At 47.8% G+C, this 20237-nt stretch overlaps 1 protein-coding gene across 4 annotated transcripts in view; it reads right to left on the bottom strand.

Annotated features, from left to right (window-relative positions):
* The window catches only part of ARAP1 (ArfGAP with RhoGAP domain, ankyrin repeat and PH domain 1), a 534432-nt gene that overhangs the window by 506510 nt on the left and 7685 nt on the right, over positions 1 to 20237 (bottom strand). Inside the window, exon 1 of one of the 4 annotated variants that reach the window (XM_073661184.1) lies at positions 14247 to 14501. The exons of the other annotated variants lie outside the window; for them this stretch is intronic. The gene's annotated coding sequence lies outside the window, so the exon portion shown is untranslated. Of the gene's footprint in view, positions 1 to 14246; positions 14502 to 20237 lie in introns of those variants that run through there. 4 annotated transcript variants of the gene reach the window in all.

Raw genomic sequence — 20237 nt, 5'->3', positions numbered from 1 at the left:
TACTAACTATGTCAATTGATTAAATGCACAATCAATGAGACCTGAGCCCTGTGGAATAATACCCTCCCTAATCCTTGACCTGTGGATGTGTACTTCAAAGGACAATTGTAACTATTTTTAAAAGGAACATATGCCTCTGTAGCAGGCAGAATTGAAAGAGACTTTACAAGGAGAACCAAAGATCAGACTCTCTTCAGACCATCAGCTTGGAAGCATGGCTTTATCTAAAGAGACACAGATTTGGATTCTACAAGATTCCAGCCTAAGGGTATCGACCCTGACTGGAAGGATATGGATCTGCTCCACTGACCATCAGAGAGACCATGGATACATTTGGGGAGACCAGGTTAAGATGATGAAGTCACCTGGCCCCATGGATATGTTGTTTGGGGTTGCTAGGTGGGACCCTCCGGTCGCCTGGAACCCATGAAGACATTCGGAGAAGCCAGATTGGGACCAGCCAATCATCTGGCCCCATGGAAACTCTCGGAGAGGACAGGGTGGGACCCTCAGGTCTCCTGGCCTTTTACCTCGATGGACTGCTAGCTTCCTAAGCTTGCCGCTACCTCATCACTGTGGCAGGCCGCCAAAAGCGGGGGGCCACTGGTTGAGTTAGTTGGCCCTGGAAGTCCCAATGTCGCAGTTGCTCTATTCCCATTGGGCCAGCGGAAGGATGAGACTGAGTAATTTTGCACCATCTTGGGTATTTGCTGGGACTGTTCTATGTGTTTATTGTCCAGTTTGTGGTTCAATAAAGTATCGCCATGCTGTTTTACCATCACTATGTGTTGTCTGAGTAGCGTTACGCCCACGGAAGACCCCGGGTCTTCACAGCGGGAGTGAAGGTGGAAAGGGAGGTCCGAAGGAAGGGAGGGGAGGAGGACATAGAGGTCCGACGGAAGGGAGGTAGGGAGGCCAGGGAGGGAGGGGAGGAGGAAAGAGAGGTCTGAAGGAAGTGAGGGGAGGAGGACATGGAGGTCTGAAGGGAGGAGGACCGGGAGGTCCGATGATTGCAGGGAGGTCTAAAGAAAGGGAGGGAAGGAGGCCAGTGGAGTCTGGAGAGAGGGGGGGGGGGGGGGGAGGACAAGAGCGATCCAGGGGAAAGTAGAGCGAGAGAGAGAGAACAGAATCGTAGAATGATAGAATAGAGTTGGAAGGGACCGCTGGGGTCATCGTGTCCAACCCCGCTCAATGCAGGATTCACTAAACCATCTCAGATGTCTGTCCAGCCTCTGTGTGAAGACGTCCAGTGAAGGAGACCTCACCACCTCTCGTGGTCGCCTGTTCCACTCATTGATCACCTCACTGTCAAAAAGTGTCTTCTAATCTCTACTCTGTATCTTCTCCCTTTCAGTTTCATCCCATTGCTTCTAGTCTTTCCTTGTGCAAATGAGAATAAAGATGATCCTTCTACAATGTGACAGCCCTTGAGATATTTGTAGACAGCTATTAAGTCTCTTCTTAGTCTTCTCTTTTGCAGCTAAACATTCCCAAATCCTGTAACCGTTCCTCATAGGACATGGTTTGCAGACCAGTCACCATTCTGGTCGCTCTTCTCTGAACTTGCTGTTGTTTTCACATTTTTTTGTTAAAATGTGCCGGCCAGATCTGTACACAGTATTCCAGATGAGGTCTGACCAAAGAGGAGTAAAGACCGATAATGACTTCACGTGATCTAGACTGTATGCTTCTCTTAATATAGTACAGACCAAAAGTTTGGACACACCTTTAATTTAAAGATTTTTCTGTATTTTCTTGACTATGAAAATTGTACATTCACACTGAAGGCATCAAAACTATGAATTAACACATGTGGAATTATATACTTAACAAAAAAGTGTGAAACCACTGAAAATATGTCTTATATTCTAGGGTCTTCACAGTAGCCACCTTTTGCTTTGATGACTGCTTTGCACACTCTTGGCATTCTCTTGATGAGCTTCTAGAGGTAGTCACCGGAAATGGTCTTCACTTCACAGGTGTGCCCTGTCAGGTTTAATAAGTGGGATTTCTTGCCTTATAAATGGGGTTGGGACCATCAGTTGTGTTGTGCAGAAGTCTGGTGGATACACAGCTGATAGTCCTACTGAATAGACTGTTAGAATTTGTATCATGGCAAGAAAAAAGCAGCTAAGTAAAGAAAAACGAGTGGCCATCATTACTTTAAGAAATGAAGGTCAGTCAGTCCGAAAAATTGGGCAAACTTTGAAAGTGTCCCCAAGTGCAGTTGCAAAAACCATCAAGCGCTACAAAGAAACTGGTTCACATGAGGACCGCCCCAGGAAAGGAAGACCAAGAGTCACCTCTGCTTCTGAGGATAAGTTTAGCCGAGTCACCAGCCTCAGAAATCGCAGGTTAACAGCAGCTCAGATTAGAGACCAGGTCAATGCCAATTTACAAAAATCGATAAATAACGTGGGTAGCCTAGAAACCTTTTTACAATAAATACCCATTAAAAAATAACCTTTAATATTGACGTTTAAAACTATTAAGAGTCTCACAACAAATACTAAGTAACAAGAAAAAGACCTAAAATATAGGCATGTGATCCGAACCTGTTTATATAAATCACCCCAATCTTAATATTCACTCTGTGAGGGTGTCTTAAAAATCCATTAGTACAACCCAGGAACACCTAATAACAGAAGATTGGACGTATCCAGACAGGATCACCATAGCACAATACATAAAGGGAATAGTACACTTTTATCCACAGAGCATAGAAAAGGACACTCTATAATAACAATGGGGCACCATAGATCCCCTAAATAAGTTGATACATCCACCTCACTAGAGGAAATAATAATCCTAATTGGTATTTTAAAGGATATATCTCCAGGACACAGCATATAGGGCCTCACAGGCCTCCCCAATTTGGGGGCCTGACAGTATAAAGTGAATTGCAGATTCCCTTAAAGCAGCATTTTATCAGGGATAATTAACCCCCTGCAGTAATATTCCCCACAGGAATACCTATGTAGCCTTCACAATAAGCCAAGCCTTATTAAAAAATAAGACATCTATAGCCCTCCCCGGTATTCAAATCACTATTCATTCAACAATAGATGAGGAAACAACTTATCTTAATAACGTGGATCTCTGCTTCCCCATCAGGTAAAGGCTTCCAAGTGTTTAATCAGATCAGGGATGTTGAATTCTCTCTATATTTTCGCGGTACGGTGGCTCGGGGGTGAGCGCGGTACGGTGGCTCGGGGGTGAGCGCGGTACGGTGGCTCGGGGGTGAGCGCGGTACGGTGGCTCGGGGGTGAGCACGGTACGGTGGCTCGGGGGTGAGCGCGGTACGGTGGCTCGGGGGTTAGCGCGGTACGGTGGCTCGGGGGTTAGCACGGTAGCCTTGCAGCGCTAGGGTCCTGGGTTCAAATCCCACCAGAACAACATCTGCAAGGGGTTTGTATGTTCTCCCTGTATTTCGTGGGTTTCCTCCGGGTTCTCCAGTTTCCTCCCACACTCCAAAGACTGATAGGAAATCTAGATTGTGAGCACCAATGGGGACAGTGATGATGATGATGATGATTATGTCTGAAGAGTTGTGGAATTAATGGTGCTATATAAGTGAGTAAAATAAATAAATCTACGACCTGACCAGCCCCATCCCTGAGCCGGAACATAAGGGAGGAGATCATTCAGAATAAAGGGCCGCGCACGGACCCATCTCCTGATCCGCAGAGAAGAAAGCCAGACCCACTGTGATGAAGAAGAGATCGGATTCATGGCCTCACATGATCCCACATTAGAGGTAACATTAGGGGATTAGTGTCAGGAGGTGTTACAGAGCCTCCCCAGCTCTAAGATGGGGAATATGAGGATTAGCTGCACAGACTTGGGCTGCACAGTCAGAGGCGTATCTAAGGGGGGGGGAGCAGCCGGCAGGGGGTGCAGTCACCTAATGTGACAGTCTTAGGTGTCTCCCCCGGCAGCTGCGTTCTGCTGCCCCCCCAGACTGAGAGTCGGCAGTTCTCTGAGCCGGCTGTCAACCTGACACCCAGCTCAGAGAAGCTGCAGCGCGCCGGCTCCCAGTGATTGTACTACCGTCTCTCAGACACAAGTACAACTGAAGCTCTGACCTCTGAGTCAGAGCGACACCAACAGCGTGATCAGGTCATGTGATCGGGTCATGTGATCAGGCTGCTGATGTCACTCACCGCTGCTGCAGAGGCTCACATTGGTGGAAAGTGCTCTGTGCTCCAGAGCTGAAGACACCGAAGATGTAATGGAGGGAAAGATTTAATGGTATGGCTGGGGGCGATTTACTATGGGGGGAGATTTATTGTATGGTTGGGGGGTTGATTTAGTGGGGGGGGGGGGGGGGACTGTGTGTGTGGGTGATTGGTGTGGACACAGTATGGGGAATTTGGGGGGGGGATGTGTGAGGGTAAATATATGAGGAGACAGTATGGTTAGCAGGGGGATGTGCGAGGAGACAGTATGAGGAGGAGGATGGGAGGGGGGAATAATGGGGGGAGAAAAGTGTGAGTGGGCACAGAATAGAGACTGAGTAGTGTGGGGGGACAGTGTAAGGTCACAGTAAGCCAAGGAGGGAGAGTGTGATGAGGGGGCACAGTATAGAGACTAGGCCATATAGGGGGGACACAGTGTGAGGAGGGGACACAGTGTGGAGGGCATGTACTATAAGAGGGGCAGTGTGGGGGTGTGGGGCACATATTTTGTGCAGGGAATATAGTGAGGGGCAATTATTCAGGGGCTCAGCGTAGGGCAGATATTTTTATTCAGGATCATTATAATGACACTGTATCTTTAAGGGCATCGTGTGGTGATGTGAGGTTCAATAAGACCGGAGAAGATGGAAGTCTGCAGAGACGGCTGTGGATGAGAAAAGTCATCATGGCGTCTTGTCAAGATGAAGAAGAAAAGAAAGAGAACGGCTCCGGAGACCGCGTCATCTATCAGGTACCTGGATGTAAATGTTATTTGTGATACTGACTGATTCTCATGTTTTTATTTGTTAGGAGCATTAAAGGGGTTGTCCAGGTTTGTGCTGAGTCTGCAGTCAATCTATGTGACTGCAGACTTCTGACTTCTCACAGTGCGCACCGCACGCTGTCAGGATTCTCTGGGGCCGGCGATTTTCATACATACAGTCACATGCCGACTAGACATGTGTGGCCTCACTCAATGAAAATGAATTGACCGAGGCCAGACAAGTCTAGTCGGAATGTGGCCAGAAGTATACAAATCACAAACTTGTGCTCACATGACCGTTCACTCTTGTCACAGCAACGGAGAATCCTAAAAGTGTGCGGTGCATGTGCTGTGATAATTCAGAAGCCTGACGACACAGAGTGACTGCAGACTTTAATCTCAAACCTGGACAAGATCATTAATTATAAAATGAAGCCCTGCAGTCAATCCTGAAAGCGTGTAATATCCTCACTGTTAGGATTCAGCTCTGCTTGCAGGTTCCAGCAGTCATCACATGGATTCCTCACTCGTATGTGATTTTCATACTGAGGGTCATGTGACAACGAGCTTCTCTTCCTGCTGCTCTCGGCACGTAACCACATGTGCAAATCTCACATGTGCTGGGGGGGCGTCAAACTGAACTCTGGCCCCGGGAGCCAGAAGACCTAGATACACCTCTGTGCACAGTAACCGGCCTCATATCGGATTCATGAAGGACAGTACAAACATCGACCCTTCTGATTTGTGGGGTTTCCTCTATGATCGCCGCACGTCAGGGGAATCTGAGAATAATCTGAAATAGCAATGAGCCGGGGACAGGAAAGGACAAAGGACAAAGGAGGACAAAGGAGGACAAAGGAGGACAAAGGAGGACAAAGGAGGACAAAGGAGGACAAAGGAGGACAAAGGAGGACAAAGGAGGACAAAGGAGGAGAAAGGAGGACAAAGGAGGACAAAGGAGGAGAAAGGAGGAGAAAGGAGGAGAAAGGAGGAGAAAGGAGGAGAAAGGAGGAGAAAGGAGGAGAAAGGAGGAGAAAGGAGGAGAAAGGAGGAGAAAGGAGGAGAAAGGAGGAGAAAGGAGGAGAAAGGAGGAGAAAGGAGGAGAAAGGAGGAGAAAGGAGGAGAAAGGAGGAGAAAGGAGGAGAAAGGAGGAGAAAGGAGGAGAAAGGAGGAGAAAGGAGGAGAAAGGAGGAGAAAGGAGGAGAAAGGAGGAGAAAGGAGGAGAAAGGAGGAGAAAGGAGGAGAAAGGAGGAGAAAGGAGGAGAAAGGAGGAGAAAGGAGGAGAAAGGAGGAGAAAGGAGGAGAAAGGAGGAGAAAGGAGGAGAAAGGAGGAGAAAGGAGGAGAAAGGAGGAGAAAGGAGGAGAAAGGAGGAGAAAGGAGGAGAAAGGAGGAGAAAGGAGGAGAAGAGGAGAAAGAAGAGGAGAAAGAAGGAGAAAGAAGAGGAGAAAGAAGAAGAAGGAAGAGGAGAAAGAAGAAGAAGAAGAAGAAGAAGAAGAAGAAGAAGAAGAAGAAGAAGAAGAAGAAGAAGAAGAAGAAGAAGAAGAAGAAGAAGAAGAAGAAGAAGAAGAAGAAGAAGAAGAAGAAGAAGAAGAAGAAGAAGAAGAAGAAGAAGAAGAAGAAGAGGAGAGGAGAAAGAAGAAGAAGAGGAGAGGAGAAAGAAGAAGAAGAGGAGAGGAGAAAGAAGAAGAGGAGAAAGAAGAAGAGGAAGGTCGTAGAAGGGCAAGAAAAATTAGAAAAACAGGTAGATGAGCCGGAGCCGCTTTCAGTCGTGATCCATCAGCTCCGCAGCATCAGGAGGCGCCGGAGCCTCCATCCCGCCGCCCCCCAGCGTCGCATCCATCCCGCCGCCCCCCAGGTTAAGCTTCCTCAGTGCCGCCTCTGTCTACAAATGAAGTCGCTGCCATTCTTTACGGCTTCCATTGACGGTTTATTGCCGTTGCCGGATACATTGTATCAGTTTTGTGTCCATTGTCGCCGGCTCATCGCTCCTCTATGCGAATTACGCATCTTCTCGCCTTTCTTGCGCTATTTTATACATTTATATTAAGCAGACGATTATTTATGGCCTGAAAAAGACCGCGATCCCGCAGTGACACTCAGACATTACTGTTGGGGACGAGTCTCACCGGACGAATCCTGAGCGATGGACAACGCCACCATGTCGGAGCGGCACAACACACCGACCATTCTGCTTTCTGACAACTTTACCATCTGCTGCTCTCCGATAATTCATCGGACCCCCGGACTCTCCACATTTATCCATCGTGTCCCACCATGAAGCCCCCGCACGACTTCTTACACCTCGTCCTGTGACATCTGCAGAAAATCCTCCGACCACAAAAAAGTTCACATCCAGAGCAGATCGGAGCGGGGAGGTCTCTGCAGAGCGTCACTTCCCTGCAGCACATTGTCACTGACATTTGCCTCATTCTCAGCGTCACCGAGGTCCGGAAATTTGATAACAAACCGCTGCCCAGGAAGAGGCATCCCCGTAATGTGTACACAGCACCCCGCACCCGTAATGTGCACACAGCGCCCCGCACCCGTAATGTGCACACAGCAGCCCGCACCCGTAATGTGCACACAGCAGCCCGCACCCGTAATGTGCACACAGCAGCCCGCACCCGTAATGTGCACACAGCAGCCCGCACCCGTAATGTGCACACAGCAGCCCGCACCCGTAATGTGCACACAGCAGCCCGCACCCGTAATGTGCACACAGCAGCCCGCACCCGTAATGTGCACACAGCAGCCCGCACCCGTAATGTGCACACAGCAGCCCGCACCCGTAATGTGCACACAGCAGCCCGCACCCGTAATGTGCTCACAGCAGCCCGCACCCGTAATGTGCTCACAGCAGCCCGCACCCGTAATGTGCTCACAGCAGCCCGCACCCGTAATGTGCACACAGCAGCCCGCACCCGTAATGTGCACACAGCGCCCCGCACCCGTAATGTGCACACAACAGCCCGCACCCGTAATGTGCACACAGCAGCCCGCACCCGTAATGTGCACACAGCGCCCCGCACCCGTAATGTGCACACAACAGCCCTCACCCGTAATGTGCACACAGCGCCCCACACCCGAGGAGATACACGGCTCAGTAGTCAGTATCACACAGGATAGGATTAGATACACAGCTCAGCAGACAGTATCACACAGGATAAGATTAGATACACAGCTCAGCAGACAGTATCACACAGGAGAGGATTAGATACACGGCTCAGCAGACAGTATCACACAGGAGAGGATTAGATACACTGCTCAGCAGACAGTATCACACAGGAGAGGATTAGATACACGGCTCAGCAGACAGTATCACACAGGAGAGGATTAGATACACTGCTCAGCAGACAGTATCACACAGGATGGGATTAGATACATGGCTCAGCAGACAGTATCCCACAGGATAGGATTAGATACACGGCTCAGCAGACAGTATCACACAGCATAGGATTAGATACACGGCTCAGCAGACAGTATCCCACAGGATAGGATTAGATACACGGCTCAGCAGACAGTATCACACAGGAGAGGATTAGATACACAGCTCAGCAGACAGTATCACACAGGATAGGATTAGATACACGGCTCAGCAGACAGTATCACACAGGATGGGATTAGATACACGGCTCAGCAGACAGTATCACACAGTATAGGATTAGATACACTGCTCAGCAGACAGTATCACACAGGAGAGGATTAGATACACGGCTCAGCAGACCGTATCACAGGATGGGATTAGATACACGGCTCAGCAGACAGTATCACACAGGATGGGATTAGATACATGGCTCAGCAGACAGTATCACACAGCATAGGATTAGATACACGGCTCAGCAGACAGTATCACACAGCATAGGATTAGATACACGGCTCAGCAGACAGTATCACAGGATGGGATTAGATACACAGCTCAGCAGACAGTATCACACAGGAGAGGATTAGATACACGGCTCAGCAGACAGTATCACACAGGATAGGATTAGATACACGGCTCAGCAGACAGTATCACAGGATGGGATTAGATACACAGCTCAGCAGACAGTATCACACAGGAGAGGATTAGATACACGGCTCAGCAGACAGTATCACACAGGAGAGGATTAGATACACGGCTCAGCAGACAGTATCACACAGGAGAGGATTAGATACACGGCTCAGCAGACAGTATCACAGGATGGGATTAGATACACGGCTCAGCAGACAGTATCACACAGCATAGGATTAGATACACGGCTCAGCAGACAGTATCACACAGCATAGGATTAGATACACGGCTCAGCAGACAGTATCACAGGATGGGATTAGATACACAGCTCAGCAGACAGTATCACACAGGAGAGGATTAGATACACGGCTCAGCAGACAGTATCACACAGGATAGGATTAGATACACGGCTCAGCAGACAGTATCACCCAGGATAGGATTAGATACACGGCTCAGCAGACAGTATCACAGGATGGGATTAGATACACGGCTCGGGCTGTAGCTCAGCTTTCCCAGGCAGTAGATACGTGACTTGTCCGCTCGGGGTTCACACATCATTATGTGGCTTTCTGCCATACACAGAAGTGAAGCTCGGGGGTCTCAGCCGCGCAGGAAGGAACAGACGCCACCACATGACCGCGGGGACAGGGCAAGCAGCACAGAGGAAATCAGCAGCTGTCACTCACGCTCCGGGCCGCCCGACCTCTCTGCTCCGGATATCTGACGGTTTATAAGATCTCTGCCGTCTGTAAGTGAATTACAGCAACTTTCCCGACCAGATCTGATGAAAGTCACAGACACGAGAAATCCTTCCACAGCTGAGGGGTTGTTACAGTTGTGTCCAGTGCAGACAATGCTCTGGTAGTCTGTTACAATGTATCAGTCTGGAGATCACTGAGGATCATCACTGGATACAACTGTAACAAACCCTCAGCTGTGAGGCCCAGACCTGGAACCCAAACTCTCCCCATTCACCACTGTACATGGCAGCACTGCGCACCCACTAATGCTGCAATACATTCTGCTGCATCAGCACAGAGGCTGCTCCGCCTATAGGATGGATCTTATAAAAGACGTCTGTAGTACTACAAGTCCCAGCCATTCCCACACTGTGGCAGACTTCATCACATTGGTAATGGCGCTCTTAAAGGGACTCAAATATCAATTAGCAAAACGCAAAAAGAATGAAGAACAGAGAAATGTAAATCCCGTCAGCATCTGGTGCCCGCCCGTCGCCTCCATCGTCGTCAGCATCTGGTGCCCGCCCGTCGCCTCCATCGTCGTCAGCATCTGGTGCCCGCCCGTCGCCTCCATCGTCGTCACCATCTGGTGACCGCCCGTCGCCTCCATCGTCGTCACCATCTGGTGACCGCCCGTCGCCTCCATTGTCGTCACCATCTGGTGACAGCCCGTCGCCTCCATCGTCACCAGCGTCTGGTTACCGCCCGTCAGACCACCAGATACTGATGACGGAGGAGACAGGCGGTCACCAGATACTAATTGGATTTACATTTCTTTTTTCTCCATTCACTTTGTATTTTCTTAATTGATAGAAATAAAATATTAACTCTTCTATGTCTGAAGCTTCTGACTCGGCATCGTTTCCTCCACACATGACTATAAGGTTTCTACAGTATGTAGCAGAGCCAAGTAGGTAAGGGTTAAGTCCTAGCTCTGCAGGCTCTGATTATTTGCACCTGGCTGCTGTGCATATAACCAGGCTGGGTGTTCTCCTTAGTCAGTGTCAGCTGGGGGAGCGGAGCAGAGCGGATTTGTGTTGGAGCAGAGAAACCACAATCTGCACCGGCCGTGTCCAGAGAATCGCAGGTATCACTGGTTGCTATGGACGAAGGCTGTTTTGTTTGACCAGATTGGGAATAGCTCAGCGGTGGGCGAGTAGTCAGGGACCGTCCTGTTTAGTTATCGCCAGGACAAGGCCAGGATTTATGATTATAGTTTTGTTCTAGTGCTGCACAACCTGTGGAAATAGACGTCACATTGTTTTGATACAAAACTCCACTACCTGTGTGAATGCTGCCTACTGCTGAGCGTGAAATCCTATCACATTACAGGGAGATATAAGAGGAGCGGTGATATCACATCTTATTACAGTACAGGGAGATATAAGAGGAGCGGTGATATCACATCTTATTACAGTACAGGGAGATATAAGAGGAGCGGTGATATCACATCTTATTACAGTACAGGAGATATAAGAGGAGCGGTGATATCACATCTTATTACAGTACAGGAGCTATAAGAGGAGCGGTGATATCACATCTTATTACAGTACAAGGAGATATAAGAGGAGCGGTGATATCACATCTTATTACAGTATAGGGAGATATAAGAGGAGCGGTGATGTCACATCTTATTACAGTACAGGAGATATAAGAGGAGCGGTGATATCACATCTTATTACAGTACAGGAGCTATAAGAGGAGCGGTGATATCACATCTTATTACAGTACAAGGAGATATAAGAGGAGCGGTGATATCACATCTTATTACAGTATAGGGAGATATAAGAGGAGCGGTGATATCACATCTTATTACAGTACAGGAGATATAAGAGGAGCGGTGATATCACATCTTATTACAGTACAGGGAGATATAAGAGGAGCGGTGATATCACATCTTATTACAGTACAGGGTGATATAAGAGGAGCGGTGATATCACATCTTATTACAGTACAGGGAGATTTAAGAGGAGCGGTGATATCACATCTTATTACAGTACAGTGATATAAGAGGAGCGGTGATATCACATCTTATTACAGTACAGGTGATATAAGAGGAGCGGTGATATCACATCTTATTACAGTACAGGAGATATAAGAGGAGCGGTGATATCACATCTTATTACAGTACAGGGAGATATCAGAGGAGCGGTGATATCACATCTTATTACAGTACAGGAGATATCAGAGGAGCGGTGATATCACATCTTATTACAGTACAGGAGATATCAGAGGAGCGGTGATATCACATCTTATTACAGTACAGGAGATATAAGAGGAGCGGTGATATCACATCTTATTACAGTACAGGAGATATAAGAGGAGCGGTGATATCACATCTTATTACAGTACAGGGAGATATAAGAGGAGCGGTGATATCACATCTTATTACAGTACAGGAGATATAAGAGGAGCGGTGATATCACATCTTATTACAGTACAGGAGATATAAGAGGAGCGGTGATATCACATCTTATTACAGTACAGGTGATATAAGAGGAGCGGTGATATCACATCTTATTACAGTACAGGAGATATAAGAGGAGCGGTGATATCACATCTTATTACAGTACAGGGAGATATAAGAGGAGCGGTGATATCACATCTTATTACAGTAGAGGGTGATATAAGAGGAGCGGTGATATCACATCTTATTACAGTACAGGAGATATAAGAGGAGCAGTGATATCACATCTTATTACAGTACAGGAGATATAAGAGGAGCGGTGATATCACATCTTATTACAGTACAGGAGATATAAGAAGAGCGGTGATATCACATCTTATTACAGTACAGGTGATATAAGAGGAGCGGTGATATCACATCTTATTACAGTACAGGGTGATATAAGAGGAGCGGTGATATCACATCTTATTACAGTACAGGAGATATAAGAGGAGCGGTGATATCACATCTTATTACAGTACAGGAGATATAAGAGGAGCGGTGATATCACATCTTATTACAGTACAGGGAGATATAAGAGGAGCGGTGATATCACATCTTATTACAGTACAGGAGATATAAGAGGAGCGGTGATATCACATCTTATTACAGTACAGGAGATATAAGAGGAGCGGTGATATCACATCTTATTACAGTACAGGAGATATAAGAGGAGCGGTGATATCACATCTTATTACAGTACAGGGAGATATAAGAGGAGCGGTGATATCACATCTTATTACAGTACAGGAGATATCAGAGGAGCGGTGATATCACATCTTATTACAGTACAGGAGATATCAGAGGAGCGGTGATATCACATCTTATTACAGTACAGGAGATATAAGAGGAGCGGTGATATCACATCTTATTACAGTACAGGAGATATAAGAGGAGCGGTGATATCACATCTTATTACAGTACAGGAGATATAAGAGGAGCGGTGATATCACATCTTATTACAGTACAGGGAGATATAAGAGGAGCGGTGATATCACATCTTATTACAGTACAGGAGATATAAGAGGAGCGGTGATATCACATCTTATTACAGTACAGGAGATATAAGAGGAGCGGTGATATCACATCTTATTACAGTACAGGTGATATAAGAGGAGCGGTGATATCACATCTTATTACAGTACAGGAGATATAAGAGGAGCGGTGATATCACATCTTATTACAGTACAGGGAGATATAAGAGGAGCGGTGATATCACATCTTATTACAGTAGAGGGTGATATAAGAGGAGCGGTGATATCACATCTTATTACAGTACAGGAGATATAAGAGGAGCAGTGATATCACATCTTATTACAGTACAGGAGATATAAGAGGAGCGGTGATATCACATCTTATTACAGTACAGGAGATATAAGAAGAGCGGTGATATCACATCTTATTACAGTACAGGTGATATAAGAGGAGCGGTGATATCACATCTTATTACAGTACAGGGTGATATAAGAGGAGCGGTGATATCACATCTTATTACAGTACAGGAGATATAAGAGGAGCGGTGATATCACATCTTATTACAGTACAGGGAGATATAAGAGGAGCGGTGATATCACATCTTATTACAGTACAGGAGATATAAGAGGAGCGGTGATATCACATCTTATTACAGTACAGGAGATATAAGAGGAGCGGTGATATCACATCTTATTACAGTACAGGAGATATAAGAGGAGCGGTGATATCACATCTTATTACAGTACAGGAGATATAAGAGGAGCGGTGATATCACATCTTATTACAGTACAGGAGATATAAGAGGAGCGGTGATATCACATCTTATTACAGTACAGGAGATATAAGAGGAGCGGTGATATCACATCTTATTACAGTACAGGAGATATAAGAGGAGCGGTGATATCACATCTTATTACAGTACAGGAGATATAAGAGGAGCGGTGATATCACATCTTATTACAGTACAGGAGATATAAGAGGAGCGGTAATATCACATCTTATTACAGTACAGGAGATATAAGAGGAGCGGTGATATCACATCTTATTACAGTACAGGTGATATAAGAGGAGCGGTGATATCACATCTTATTACAGTACAGGAGATATAAGAGGAGCGGTGATATCACAGTGCCCGGTGTCATTGTGTCTTGCCTGTTCGCAGCTGCCTGTCGTGACAATGGCTTTTCTCTTGCACCAGAACTTCCTCATTGCTGAAGCAGCAGATACGGAAGCAGAACATAAATGTGGAGGAGACGACGCTGGAAAGTCCGACAGCGGCTGAGAATCGGCCTCGAGATCACGTGACCCCGGGGCAGAATAGTGCCGACCAATATGTCCTCTATATGGGACCAAAAGGTGCCGGTGTCCACAACAGCTGCCACGCTAGTGGCCACCTGGATCGACAAGAAGACCAGAGACTGACACCCCCATAATGTGCCCGAGAGGAAGCAGCCACAAGGGGGCAGCACAGCACGTATTATACACTAATAACCTCCAGAGCTGCACTCACTGTTCTACTGTTACGTTGTCTTATCCTCCAGTCACCTCCAGAGCTTCAGTCACTATTCTGCTGTTACATTGTCTTATCCTCCAGTCACCTCCAGAGCTGCAGTCACTATTCTGCTGTTACATCTTGTCTTATCCTCCAGTCACCTCCAGAGCTGCAGTCACTATTCTGCTGTTACATTGTCTTATCCTCCAGTCACCTCCAGAGCTGCAGTCACTATTCTGCTGTTACATCGTGTCTTATCCTCCAGACACCTCCAGAGCTGCAGTCACTATTCTGCTATTATCTTCCAGTCTTGGTTTGTTCCAGGGGGGCAGATACTTTTGACGAGGGGCTACACGGACCGCCCTGGCACACTATTCCACAGGGAAATCCGTAGGATGAGAGGTCACATGACCGAGAGTATTTGGAGCCTTTACATTTGCAGCAATGAATGATGGAAATAATACAACAGTACCCACACAAGGTGAAGACCCCAGAGAGTCGGCACAACCGCTCTGACCCCTCCCCCGCGTTTACTAAATAAAATGAAACATTTTTATACAACGTATCAATTATTTATAAATAGTAACAAGAAAAGGAAAATATCCTGTCCAGACCTCAGTGACCGCTCTACACTATATACCCAGTCCAGACCTCAGCCGCAGAGCTGACGCTCTAATATCAGACCTCAGTGACCGCTCTGTACTATATACTCCTGTATATCCAGACCTCTGCCGCAGAGCTGACGCTCTAATATCAGCCCTCAGTGACCGCTCTACACTATATACCCAGTCCAGACCTCGGCCGCAGAGCTGACGCTCTAATATCAGACCTCAGTGACCGCTCTACACTATATACTCCTATATACCCAGTCTAGACCTCAGCCGCAGAGCTGACACTCTAATATCAGCCCTCAGTGACCGCTCTACACTATATACTCCTATATACCCAGTCCAGACCTCGACCGCAGAGCTGACGCTCTAATATCAGACCTCAGTGACCGCTCTACACTATATACTCCTGTATATCCAGACCTCGGCCGCAGAGCTGACGCTCTAATATCAGACCTCAGTGACCGCTCTGTACTATATACTCCTGTATATCCAGGCCTGGGCCGCAAAGCTGACGCTCTAATATCAGACCTCAGTGACCGCTCTGTACTATATTCTCCTATATACCCAGTCCAGACCTCGGCCGCAGAGCTGACGCTCTAATATCAGACCTCAGTGACCGCTCTACACTATATACTCCTATATACTCCTGTATATCCAGACCTCGACCACAGAGCTGACACTCTAATATCAGACCTCAGTGACCGCTCTACACTATATACTCCTATATACCCAGTCCTGACCTCGGCCACAGAGCTGACGCTCTAATATCAGACCTCAGTGACCGCTCTACACTATGTACTCCTATATACCCAGTCCAGACCTCGGCCGCAGAGCTGACGCTCTAATATCAGACCTCAGTGACCGCTCTACACTATATACTCCTATATACTCCTGTATATCCAGACCTCGACCACAGAGCTGACACTCTAATATCAGACCTCAGTGACCGCTCTACACTATATACTCCTATATACCCAGTCCTGACCTCGGCCACAGAGCTGACGCTCTAATATCAGACCTCAGTGACCGCTCTACACTATGTACTCCTATATACCCAGTCCAGACCTCGGCCGCAGAGCTGACGCTCTAATATCAGACCTCAGTGACCGCTCTACACTATATACTCCTATATACCCAGTCCAGACCTCGGCCGCAGAGCTGACACTCTAATATCAGACCTCAGTGAATGCTCTACACTATATACTCCTATATACCCAGTCCTGACCTCGGCCGCAGAGCTGACGCTCTAATATCAGACCTCAGTGACCGCTCTACACTATATACCCAGTCCTGACGCTCTAATATCAGACCTCAGTGAATGCTCTACACTATATACTCCTATATACCCAGTCCAGACCTCGGCCACAGAGCTGACGCTCTAATATCAGACCTCAGTGACCGCTCTACACTATATACTCCTATATACCCAGTCCTGACCTCGGCCACAGAGCTGACGCTCTAATATCAGACCTCAGTGACCGCTCTACACTATGTACTCCTATATACCCAGTCCAGACCTCGGCCGCAGAGCTGACGCTCTAATATCAGACCTCAGTGACCGCTCTACACTATATACTCCTGTATATCCAGACCTCGACCACAGAGCTGACACTCTAATATCAGACCTCAGTGACCGCTCTACACTATATACTCCTATATACCCAGTCCTGACCTCGGCCACAGAGCTGACGCTCTAATATCAGACCTCAGTGACCGCTCTACACTATGTACTCCTATGTACCCAGTCCAGACCTCGGCCGCAGAGCTGACGCTCTAATATCAGACCTCAGTGACCGCTCTACACTATATACTCCTATATACTCCTGTATATCCAGACCTCGACCACAGAGCTGACACTCTAATATCAGACCTCAGTGACCGCTCTACACTATATACTCCTATATACCCAGTCCTGACCTCGGCCACAGAGCTGACGCTCTAATATCAGACCTCAGTGAATGCTCTACACTATATACTCCTATATACCCAGTCCAGACCTCGGCCACAGAGCTGACGCTCTAATATCAGACCTCAGTGACCGCTCTACACTATATACTCCTATATACCCAGTCCAGACCTCGGCCACAGAGCTGACGCTCTAATATCAGACCTCAGTGAATGCTCTACACTATATACTCCTATATACCCAGTCCTGACCTCGGCCGCAGAGCTGACACTCTAATATCAGACCTCAGTGACCGCTCTACACTATATACTCCTATATACCCAGTCCTGACCTCGGCCGCAGAGCTGACGCTCTAATATCAGACCTCAGTGACCGCTCTACACTATATACTCCTATATACCCAGTCCAGACCTCAGCCGCAGAGCTGACACTTTAATATCAGACCTCAGTGACCGCTCTACACTATATACTCCTATATACCCAGTACGGACCTCGGCCGCAGAGCTGACACTCTAATATCAGACCTCAGTGACAGCTCTACACTATATACTCCTATATACCCAGTCCTGACCTCGGCCGCAGAGCTGACGCTCTAATATCAGACCTCAGTGACCGCTCTACACTATATACTCCTATATACCCAATCCAGACCTCGGCCACAGAACTGATGCTCTAATATCAGACCTCAGTGACCGCTCTGTACTATATACTCCTGTATATCCAGGCCTGGGCCGCAGAGCTGACGCTCTAATATCAGCCCTCAGTGACCGCTCTGTACTATATACTCCTGTATATCCAGTCCTGGGCCGCAGAGCTGACGCTCTAATATCAGCCCTCAGTGACCGCTCTGTACTATATACTCCTGTATATCCAGGCCTGGGCCGCAAAGCTGACGCTCTAATATCAGACCTCAGTGACCGCTCTACACTATATACTCCTATATACCCAGTCCTGACCTCGGCCACAGAGCTGACGCTCTAATATCAGACCTCAGTGAATGCTCTACACTATATACTCCTATATACCCAGTCCTGACCTCGGCCGCAGAGCTGACACTCTAATATCAGACCTCAGTGAACGCTCTGTACTATATACTCCTGTATATCCGAGCCTAGGCCGCAGAGCTGACGCTCTAATATCAGACCTCAGTGAACGCTCTGTACTATATACTCCTGTATATCCAGGCCTGGGCCGCAGAGCTGACGCTCTAATATCAGCCCTCAGTGACCGCTCTGTACTATATACTCCTGTATATCCAGGCCTGGGCCGCAGAGCTGACGCTCTAATATCAGCTCTCAGTGACCGCTCTGTACTATATACTCCTGTATATCCAGGCCAGGGCCGCAGAGCTGACGCTCTAATATCAGGCCTCAGTGACCGCTCTGTACTATATACTCCTGTATATCCGAGCCTGGGCCGCAAAGCTGACGCTCTAATATCAGACCTCAGTGACCGCTCAACACTATATACTCCTATATACCCAATCCAGACCTCGACCGCAGAGCTGACACTCTAATATCAGACCTCAGTGACCGCTCTACACTATATACTCCTATATACCCAGTCCAGACCTCGGCCACAGAGCTGACGCTCTAATATCAGGCCTCAGTGACCGCTCTGTACTATATACTCCTGTATATCCAGGCCTGGGCCGCAGAGCTGACGCTCTAATATCAGACCTCAGTGACCGCTCTGTACTATATACTCCTGTATATCCAGGCCTGGGCCGCAGAGCTGACGTTCTAATATCAGACCTCAGTGACCGCTCTACACTATATACTCCTGTATATATCCAGGCCTGGGCCGCAAAGCTGACGCTCTAATATCAGACCTCAGTGACCGCTCTGTACTATATACTCCTATATACCCAATCCAGACCTCGGCCGCAGAGCTGACACTCTAATATCAGACCTCAGTGACAGCTCTACACTATATACTCCTATATACCCAGTCCTGACCTCGGCCACAGAGCTGACGCTCTAATATCAGACCTCAGTGACCGCTCTACACTATATACTCCTATATACCCAGTCCAGACCTCGGCCGCAGAGCTGACGCTCTAATATCAGACGTCAGTGACCGCTCTACACTATATACTCCTATATACCCAGTCCTGACCTCGGCCGCAAAGCTGACGCTCTAATATCAGACCTCAGTGACCGCTCTGCACTATATACTCCTGTATATCCAGACCTCGACCACAGAGCTGACACTCTAATATCAGACCTCAGTGACCGCTCTACACTATATACTCCTGTATATCCAGACCTCGGCCGCAGAGCTGACGCTCTAATATCAGACCTCAGTGACCGCTCTGTACTATATACTCCTGTATATCCAGGCCTGGGCCGCAGAGCTGACGCTCTAATATCAGACCTCAGTGACCGCTCTACACTATATACTCCTATATACCCAGTCCAGACCTCTGCTCCAGAGCTGACGCTCTAATATCAGACCTCAGTGACCGCTCTACACTATATACTCCTATATACCCAGTCCTGACCTCGGCCGCAGAGCTGACGCTCTAATATCAGACGTCAGTGACCGCTCTACACTATATACTCCTGTATATCCAGGCCTGGGCCGCAGAGCTGACGCTCTAATATCAGCCCTCAGTGACCGCTCTGTACTATATACTCCTATAAACCCAGTCCAGACCTCAGCCGCAGAGCTGACGCTCTAATATCAGACCTCAGTGACCGCTCTACACTATATACTCCTGTATATCCGAGCCTGGGCCGCAGAGCTGACGCTCTAATATCAGACCTCAGTGACCGCTCTACACTATATACTCCTGTATATCCGAGCCTAGGCCGCAGAGCTGACGCTCTAATATCAGACCTCAGTGACCGCTCTACACTATATACTCCTGTATATCCAGGCCTGGGCCGCAGAGCTGACGCTCTAATATCAGGCCTCAGTGACCGCTCTGTACTATATACTCCTGTATATCCAGGCCTGGGCCGCAGAGCTGACGCTCTAATATCAGCCCTCAGTGACCGCTCTGTACTATATACTCCTGTATATCCAGGCCTGGGCTGCAAAGCTGACGCTCTAATATCAGACCTCAGTGACCGCTCAACACTATATACTCCTGTATATCCATGCCTGGGCCGCAGAGCTGACGCTCTAAT

This window comes from Phyllobates terribilis, unplaced genomic scaffold (genome assembly GCF_046119375.1).
Source record: "Phyllobates terribilis strain yellow unplaced genomic scaffold, ASM4611937v1 Scaffold_2__4_contigs__length_985480577, whole genome shotgun sequence".
Taxonomy (NCBI): Eukaryota; Metazoa; Chordata; class Amphibia; order Anura; family Dendrobatidae; genus Phyllobates; species Phyllobates terribilis.
The sequence above is the reverse complement of the archived record's forward strand: the minus strand, read 5'-3'. Positions and strand labels throughout refer to the sequence as shown.